The 9,800-nt window shown below is 41.1% G+C and overlaps 1 long non-coding RNA gene across 1 annotated transcript; it reads right to left on the bottom strand.

The window, feature by feature from the left end:
• Window positions 1-2,022: 2,022 nt before the first annotated feature.
• Window positions 2,023-8,161, bottom strand: LOC149348547 (uncharacterized). The gene is made up of 4 exons (XR_016292269.1): window positions 8,123-8,161; window positions 5,158-5,190; window positions 3,911-3,943; window positions 2,023-2,061 (listed from the first exon to the last, which is right to left on the bottom strand). It is a non-coding gene; the product is annotated as an uncharacterized LOC149348547 (long non-coding RNA).
• Between the last annotated feature and the right edge of the window lie 1,639 nt (window positions 8,162-9,800).

Raw genomic sequence — 9,800 nt, 5'->3', positions numbered from 1 at the left:
TGAATGGCTTTGTTGGGATGAGGCGGTTTTTGCAGTCCGCTACATGCGCGTACGGGTTTGTGGGGGCTATCGCGATGTGTCGGTGTTTTATCGTTGTGTTTGGTGCGTATATAACTAACCCTTCTAGGAATAAAACTCTGTTGTTAGATTGCGCTCGTGTCGTCTCTTGTTTCTTTCTCTCGTCCTGTGTATCGCGCTGCTTTAAGATGAATCCGTTCCAACTTGCCCAGTTTTCTGTTCTTGTTACAGCACCAAAGTTATCTCACTCAACTAGATAGTCGCACTATACATAAGTTGTCTCTGGGACCTGCTTTAGTGACTGAAGACGTTTCCAAGCGGTGATAAATAGGGGATGCAGTATCCTCAAATATTTAAATTCTTCTGCATCCATAAATAATGATGTTCTTTTTTTCGACTTTAAGAATAAGCGGCCATGTCTCATGTTTATCCCAAGTGCATCATTTGTGTTCTGTTTGCAACTCGTAGAATTAGTATTGAAGTTGTCGAGCTACTTTTAGAATTTTTTACAGATACTTATCATTCGAGCCTTCGAGCCAAATACCTCGTTGAAAAGAGCTGCAATAGCAACAGGGTTTCACTGAAGGAGTAGTAATGTTAAGCTACCTGGAAAAGGTGTACTTGGGATGTGATAACGAATATTTTTATTTATTTTTATTGGGTAAATATCACGACTGTCTACAGGTAGCTAAGTCGGCAGTAGCAGTATGCCGCATAAACTATACTACATTTCAGTTTTCCTAAAATAGACGATTCCGTGGCGGGATAACTACACAGCCTGCAATGATCATAGTGAAGCGATATTTGCTACCGCCGCAAGAATATATAGTTGTTCCTTAAACTTACCATAGGCGTTGGGATCCGGTCGGGATGAAACTGATAGTGAGAAATGAAAGAAAGCCTTCTATTAGCGTCAGAAGAGGAGAAGTGCGAAGCTTTAAAAAAAACAGAGAAATAACCATAGTTGTTTCAAAACTCTACCATCAGTTTCCGAACAGTACACAGTTTTGGTATTATATGCGACGCTTCCCACACCAGAGAAGCAATGCAGATATATTTGGAACTCCGATTTCACTTATTGCTTCAAACATTGCTAGTAGTCAGGGCTTGCATTACTGGCGTTCAGTAAAAGGGAGCGCATTTGTTAGCAAATGTTTCATTTGGAGCGAACCCAATCCGGCCATATTCACACCTTGAAAATTCATGTCTCCCAACTATGACGCCAGTATGTAAGCCTAGAGACTTCAAAGTCTACCCAAGCACTGAAATGAATGCAGCGCTTTATAATTGTTGCTTATTCGTGAACTGGCTGAATTCTCGATTGGGCTTTCTTTGCGAGAGTAAATAAGTCCTGGCCATGTTGACTCACACGTTCATTGTTATTTTGTGCACTGTGCTGAATTTTCTTTTTTTGACTGATGAACTTCATCCACGAATTTCGAGGGACTGTTTGGACAGGTGAATGAAAAATATTCCTTATGTTTCTTGAAATGCCACTTTCTGCGAAATCTGGCAGTTTCAAGGGGCTTTTGCAAGGAAAAAATGAATACTTTTCGAGAACGTTTGCGGAGGAAAACTGCAGATCTTTCTTTTCCACACCACCGCTTCCCCATAGGGTTCCCCATCAGTTCTGTGGGCCAGATAATAAATCCGGCCCACAGAACTGATACAAAGCTTGTTCGCATCACCACAAAGGGGCGTCACTGCTCAGATAGCGTGCCAAGAGAACAACTTTTGTTGAGATTTGTCGCAATAGTGTTTCGTGGTTGCAAAGTGGGGAGGTTATGGGTGCTTATGACGTTCATACTCCCTGAAGAACGAATAGACAGTCTATGCCATTAACACTGGAAGACTTTTTTGACGGGCTTGTAACACTGATGCACAAACAGCATTTTGCGAAAATTGTTCGGCCAAATTTTACTGCAAGTCAATAAAAAAAATCTTCGGAGATATTTCATGTAAATGTTTCACATTTTTGCACACTTGCTTAAAGTTAGTGCTTACTGTGCCTGGTTGTTGCAGACGTCGGCGCAGTTGTCGGCTCTGAAAAAAATCAAGCAATTTGCCTCAAAGCAGTGGTCCTCGTTAGAGATTAAACTAACAGCATTATTTTAACGTTCCGTATACGGCACGAAAGATGAAATAGTTGGTTACCAATATTTGACCAGTTGGTGAGAGCAAAGCGCCACCCCGACCATAAACATTTCGGCAAAGATTTCCTCTCTCATGTCAAAAAGATGGCCACCGAATTGAGATTCTTCACATGGCCCTTCATCAAGTTTAAGCACTGCAGCGTATAAGTGGCTACTGCAAATATTTACGATACCGTACACCACAAAACAGCCTCACTTCTCAGTCCGAAGCAGAATATTTTGGAAATACAGCCACCGATAATATTACAAGAACTATTGTAAGAGTCGCACTTCTTTTAAATTCTGGTGTAAATTTTGAAGGTATGGCTCATACACTTATAAAAAAGGTATAATTGTTTTTTTTTCTCAATTATTCATTCCAAGACAGATGGTGCGGCCCTTAGTATATTGGTTCTTGAAGCTTACTTAGTCTTTCACGATACGATGAAATAATTTGACCAATAAATAAAGGAAATATAATATTTCTAAGTTACTTTCATAACTGATCACCTAGGCACATTCAGGAATGGCACGACAACGTACCGCCCAAGTACGACTGGTGTGGTGTGCAACTTTCTCCCATCTGTGATGACCTACCTTAAGGCGCAGCTCGACACCGGACGCTTGGCGGCTTTATTGCAGTTAATTTTAGGAAGCACTCGTTAGAAATTCAGTCAAGACCTAAGCTGCACGTTCGCAAAGTTGGCTTTCGCGGCTCTTTTCCACATTTTTGGGGAATTTTTATTTTTAAGTGGAGCCACATCATGAGCCCAGCTTCAAGCTACCACCAACTAAACTACAAGTTCTGAGCAACTCCAGACGAGTGTCACGAAGCACAACAATGCACCACAACCCTTACCCCTCCAGCCAACTGCAACATTTAAACGCCTTTGTCCACTCACGATGTGCTACGTAACATAGACCGCGTAGCTACGTTAGGCTCTGTCCCGACATCAGCTGGAGTTACAACTAGTTCACCATCCGTCTGCATGAGTGACGGGACACTATTTTCATCGTCTTGGTTACGGCGGCTTTCTTGAAAAACACATTTTTTACCCTTCACAGTGACCTTGCAAAATTCTGGTAATGTCCACACTCCACCTGCAAAATTTCTACACCAGCAACCACTGACGGCCCAGAAACTCTAAGATCTAAGTTTTGGAAGGAAATTTCTCCGTTCATTCCCTCGCAGCCCTTTGAAAGGAGTGGGGAAGGGGGGAGGGGGGGGGGGACAACGGCTAAGTTCCTCAGTAGCACTCCTCGAGTTTAGTGCACATGGCTCAAGCAGTTGGAGTGAGTCAATTCGCCTATCTCTCACCTACAACCAGGAGCGCTCGCCTAAAATCGGCAGAGCTAGGTGGAGAACATGCTCTAGAGGTCAGTTTCTCAGGCCTTAATCTGACTCCAAAATAAAGGTATTATGAGTTGACCGGAATCAATGAATAATTCGTTACGCCAACCATGTCGGAGTTCACACGGCGTAGGGGCCTCGTACGGTGCGATGGTAGCTGTGAGTTTTAGGACGATGTGGAAGAGTTGGGCCGGTGAACAGGACTAGAACATCATGCTCTAGCTGTCCAGCTTTCTCACCCTGACGGGAGCTGATGATCGAGGCGATCAATTGAATCTGATCCTGCACGGATCCCACAGAGCGGCCAACTTTACGAAAGAGCATTCTTCATGCTGTGATCCATGTCCATGGTTGATTTCGCCGCTGACGTGCCACAGCCACATTCGAAAATGAAGAATTGACTGCTTACTTGTAGTTGTTGGTTTCGTTGCGGTGGCCGATTCTAAATGCAGGAAGAAAAAAGGATAATGCATATAGCATGTGTGCACGTACCTAAAATATTCATAAGCTCATCAGTTCTCTAGATTTTAAAGGCAGAATTATAAATTTGGTTTCGAAGATCTTCTTTTGCGTGGAGTAATGCTGCTCATAAGAAGCTTTACGTCTGTTATCTTGAAACACTCTACCACGTTCGAGGGCTTTAAATGATGCGAGCAGCAGTTGCACCTAGCGCATTTTCATTTCATTTTATTACCTTAAAGGCCCCTTAAAAGGAGTGTTACATAAGGGGTGGCAAGAATAAAAGTACAAATTCACAATAACAGGAAAGTTTCTACATTATCTAATTTCTACATTACATAATATAGTTTTAATCATTTCTTTCTTCATCGCATCTTAAGAATGTGCTTGTTGAACTTCAGGTTCGCACCTTCGTTCATGCAACTATTGCAGAACAACTGCGTACCAAAACCTTTAAACATAACTCAGGCTCACACGGCCAGAGAGACCAAAATGTAGCGCGATTATTACACTGAGCAAAATCGCCCCTCTTGTATTAGCCGGTTGAATTGGGAGGATAGGCGGTAAAATGCAGTGTTTAGTGTGGACCGACACTTGAATGAGGCGGTAGGGGCAGAAGATAATTTTGTTCAAGTTAACCCCGCTACATTTTGAGTTCTTTTCATAATCACTTCATAATTCAACATAAGAAATAAGGTCACCTCATATTTTTCATAAAGCTTTGCAAATAATGTACTAAAATTACTTCCTAGTCCTTTTTAGAAAAAAATGTCAATAAAGATTTACAAGCAAACCATTAAACTGGGAAAGCTTCAAGAAACCGAAATGTCGTCTGCAACCATCTTGAAGCCATTGCGACATGTATCTCCTAGAGTTTAAAGCCGATACGCAGGAAAATATCGCAGCTATTTGATGAAATCGAACAGTATTTCGCAAAGTGTACAAGAAATGTATTTTTCTGCTTTTTTTCCATATATGTTGTGCAGTCTGCGAACGTAATAAACGGCAGCGTGAACAGAACCAAAATATATTGTTTTCATATTTCACCAAAATTTACCGCTTCTCATTCTACAAGTGCATTTATCTCAGAACATAAAAAGACTATCCATTGTGTAAAAATTACTTTCTCGACAGCAGGGCCTCGTATATTTATCGTTCATTTACCTGTGTGAAGGGCAGGATCAGAAAACTTCTTACCTTGCCTAGTGGTTGTTGATGGAGGTGTAGGTTCTGAAGCGCAAACATCAGGAAAAAATTCATTTGAAGCTATTCATAAAGCCGCACCAGATATACAGCCAGTAGCCAATATATATCGATGGTTAACACTATTATACATAGTATACTGATGCCTTACATAATTTCCTTCTGTTCAGGTAACAGAGACATAACTGTGCTCGGCGTATTCCTTGGGCCAAACACGGTCTAAATAAATATCTTCACTCTCTTTCTTTCTCTCTTGCCCGGGGTCAGCGTTTTATACACTTATTTGCAGTTTGGAAACTATATTTTGGTGTTATATTTCTGAAAGCTTTTCATTTATCAAATCAGTTTCATCTTCCGTACCGAGCCGCCGCGGTGGCTCAGTGGTTACGGCGCTCGGCTGCTGGCCCGAAAGACGCGGGTTCGATCCCGGCCGCCGCGGCTGAATTTCTTTGGAGGAGAAATTCGAGGCCCGTGTACTGTGCGATGTCAGTGCACGTTAAAGAACCCCAGGTGATCGAAAATTCCGGAGCCCTCCACTACGGCGTCTCTCATAGCCTTAGTCGCTTTGGGACGTTAAACCCCACAAACCAAACCAAACCATCATCTTCCGTACCAAGCCATCAAGTGGCTTGTGTGCTTGGCTCAGCACACGAACAGAAATAAATAGAGAAACCTAAATAAATGAACACAGTCTCAAACATATATGCTCTTTGCAAAACGTCCACGTCTGTGCACAAGAAAACACATCATACAACCACTTTCCGAAAAAAATTATAAAAGGGAGCAAGACATGTCAAGAATAATAAGTCTCGATCTTTGATAAATGCATAAAACACCGATATTGTAAATCATCCGGTTCGATCCCGGCCGCGGCGGTTGAATTTCTTTGGGGGAGAAACTCTGGAGGCCCGTGTACTGTGCGATGTCAGTGCACGTTAAAGAACCCCAGGTGGTCGAAATTTCCGGAGCCCTCCACTACGGCGTCTCTCATAGCCTTAGCCGCTTTGGGACGTTAAAGCCCATAATCCAACCAACCAACAAAAAAATCGAATGTAGTTTCAGCGATCGTGAATAAAGAATCATACATAACAGATCAGACAAAGCCTTTGGATCCTTTGAAAGATTTTAATTTCGTAAAATTACCATCGTAGGCATGCTGAAAAACAAGAATCGCGGCGTAAAATATTGCTGTGCTTCTACAGGATTCAAAATTCCGGGCAACAGGAACTGTTCTATGCACTGAATGTAAAGTGATTTAACTTTATAGGGTTAAAATGTGAAGGAAAAACTTCTAGCACAACATATAAAACACACCCTACTCACAAATGGCGGAATTTTGGATCGGTGCATAATGCTTCAGGTTTCTACTTCATGTTGTTGGTATCGTAACTTAAATTTGCCGCAATTTCATGAGGAGCAACTTTACCTGCTTCATAATACTGAATGAAACATGCAAATGTTGACAACATATTCTCTAGCGTGCCATAGCAACATATGCAGTCCATATATAAAAGGGTAGTGTTCTTCTTCTTTGCTCTATGGCAAAACAGAGCTTATAGTGGGGCAGTTATTGTAAAAGACATGGTCAGAAAAGTTCCTTAACGAAAAATTTCAGTCACACTATTAATGCCAGGAAACTTTTACATCGCTCACCTCTAATGATTTCTGTTAATTTGCACCTGAATTCAAAGGGTCATCCTGAAGCTATCATTTGAGGGTATGTGAATTTCAGGATTACGAAGATATGTAAAACTATTCGGATGAAATGTGCTTCATACAGTGCGTAATGCGTCGTAATATGGCGTTTTCTGACTCCTAAGTTTGACACTGGTTTTTATGGCGCCTTGGGAAAACGGCGAGGAACAGAAAAAGTCGCCACCGTGGGCCGTTCTGCTGTTTTGTACACCACAGGAAGCATGCCGCAAAACAGCTTGCTAAAGACAATCATCGAACAGCTTGAGCCTTAACACTCTACCTATATTTTATTCTCCTGTGGTATGAAATGTAGAGGGGTTGAGGCCTTGATGGCCACTTCCTCATAGAATTCTAAACTGAAGCTTCAAGGAAGCACTTCGTTCTCAAAAACAAGAGTTCCTTCTTGTGTGATTAATAAGACTGATTACTTGTCAACGACTTTCTGCCTGAAGCAATTGAAGCAGCGATAAGCACAATGAATGAAACTGCTGCAATCAGCGATGTTCTGAGGGACACCGTCATTTCTTGCTTCGTGATCTATGCTGCGCAGGTTTATTTACGTGTATAATTCCAAACTCATCACCGAACTTAGATTAAACTTAGGAGAAAGTTGAGACTGGCTTCTTGCAGTCGTTACCCACCGTTTACTAATATTTGGTGAGCGAGTATAGGCTAGCAGAGGCAGGTGTAAAAATCACTTTTTATAATGCATCTACAGTTCAGGATACTTATGGCCCTCACAAAACCATATGTCAGAATTTTTTGTAGCAACAAGCAAGTACGTGTGGCGCAAAACTTTTGTGTGCCAAGCACATCATTTTCTTAGGAGGCGACTCTTAGCTATGCTGTTGAAGATGAACGCTTGAGCGATCGGCAAGATGGCGAAAATAAATTTTTTAGGACATTTAGTGCACAAACCAAAGTTATTGCCTTAAATTTGCAAAAAGTGAATTTAAAAAAATCACGACTGCTTTGGAGGCGAGATAACTTTCTGTGTATGGTGCATGGTGTACAATAATTCGGAAATTTTTAGCTCTACGTGGAAGAAAATTTTAAAGTTCCGAAATGTGAAATGGTCTCAAGCTGTTTCACTCCACTTTTGTCGATGGTGGCCCAAAACTGTCGTTTTATTTCAAGTCCTGGCAGCTATTTTTTACAAAAGCCAAGACAAATAAGCTTATTTCAGAACAAATATAAAGTAAATCTCTTTTTTTTGATTCAGAGTTGAATTGAATTCAACGTTCATGAAACATGTAACACTTACTTGTAGCATTCTCCTCGTCTTGACAGCCAGGAATATCTGGTACATAAGAAATTGGTGTTAGGTGTGCTCAGTTATGAAGCTCTCAGCCTATTGCATCTTTAAGCCAGTAGAATTTCAACAGACACACTAATGTCGGGAGGAAGTGGCACGCCTTTATATCGTCAAGTGCACAGCTTTTCTATTGTAATGACGAAATTAAAAGCCCATTACTGAAAGAACGGTTCCTCTACTTAAAGAGTTTTGTCGCCCCTCTGTCTCCTTTCTGTGAGCTTGGTCACTACACGCCGCAATAGTTCCCAACGCATCGAAATGAATGTGGCCTGTCCTACACCCCGAGTTAAAGGGTATATATGCTATGTTTCCTACATGACGAAGCAGGGGCAGATTGTTCTATGAAGATGCATGCAAGAATTCAGCGTATTAATTTGGACTGGCCACTGCCTTCACTTCCAGTTTACCAAGAGATGATCTTTTCCTCACTCAAAGTTCCACCATTTTCTATCCATTGGGTTTCGGGAAATGCTCCACTGCAGACAGCGTCATCGAAGCATATACATAACTCTGTGAAGAATACGTAGCTGCTTCTACTTTCCATTTTTTCCAAGAGATCAAAGTGAACAACTTCAAAAGGAGATAGATGTTATTTGGTAGTGGAAGCAAACGCAACAGTTATCAGCAAATGGTGAGGCTGGATTAAAAATTAACAATGTATTCTGCGAACTCATATCCGCGTAAAAACTTAACTCGTTGGTGGCGAGACCTTCAAGTGCACATGACGGTCGTTGGGTTAAGAATGGCCGATATTTGTGACCGTGCTCAATTTAAACTTGTCTAGAATTTTTGAAATTAGGCGCCCATGACGCTTAAACCAGATCAAACGCATTCAACACAGTTCGAGGTTAATGTGATCATTAAAAAAATTCTGATGGAATTTCAGGTGCAATAAAAAATTATATTATCAAACAGTACAGACATTCGCGTCAGTACTTTAACTCGTTAAGTTCTTTTATTACCTTTTGAAAGCTACGCAACATTTCACAAGGCAAGAAAAATAATATCAAGCAATATAAACATTCGTGTCATTACCATGTTCAGTTCCTTTTATTCGCTCATGAAGGCTTCGCTATCGGAAGATATAGATGTCACGTGGAACTTACCTGTTGGAACCGTGGTGGCCGGCTTATCTGTTTTGTAAAAGATAAGATTATTCTTTCTTAATCATAAGGAAAAGCTAAGGGAAAAGCGTTATTTTTCTCTAAATCCAAGACACCGTGCAATAAATATCGCACGGTGTCTTGCTCTTCCTGGCGCCTAAATACGTTCCAGGAAGAGCAGTCTGCAGCGGCTCTTATACCAGACTGGAGTGTTGTTTTTATTTAAACTATCGCTCCAGATCTATAATGCTTTTGATGACAACTACTTCTTATTTTCTAGGATTAAGAAAAGGAATCTTTATTAAGGCACCCAAAAGATCCTACTAAAATCGAAATGGTCTGTTCTTATTATAAATTTTTTATTTAACATTTGAATCATTAGTTAGTATAAAACTTTGCTTGTCACCTTACGAATGCTGTGAAATTAAATGTTCAGGGACCAATAATTCCCCGAAATGTCTTGCTCAAAATTTTCGCTATGACTTTTAGCCAGGCAATTTCTTTGGGAGTGGACGCCATATGCA

This window comes from Amblyomma mixtum, chromosome 4 (assembly GCF_055824585.1).
Source record: "Amblyomma mixtum isolate Tamu chromosome 4, ASM5582458v1, whole genome shotgun sequence".
Lineage (NCBI taxonomy): Eukaryota > Metazoa > Arthropoda > Arachnida > Ixodida > Ixodidae > Amblyomma > Amblyomma mixtum.
This window is presented reverse-complemented; position numbering and strand designations above follow the sequence as displayed.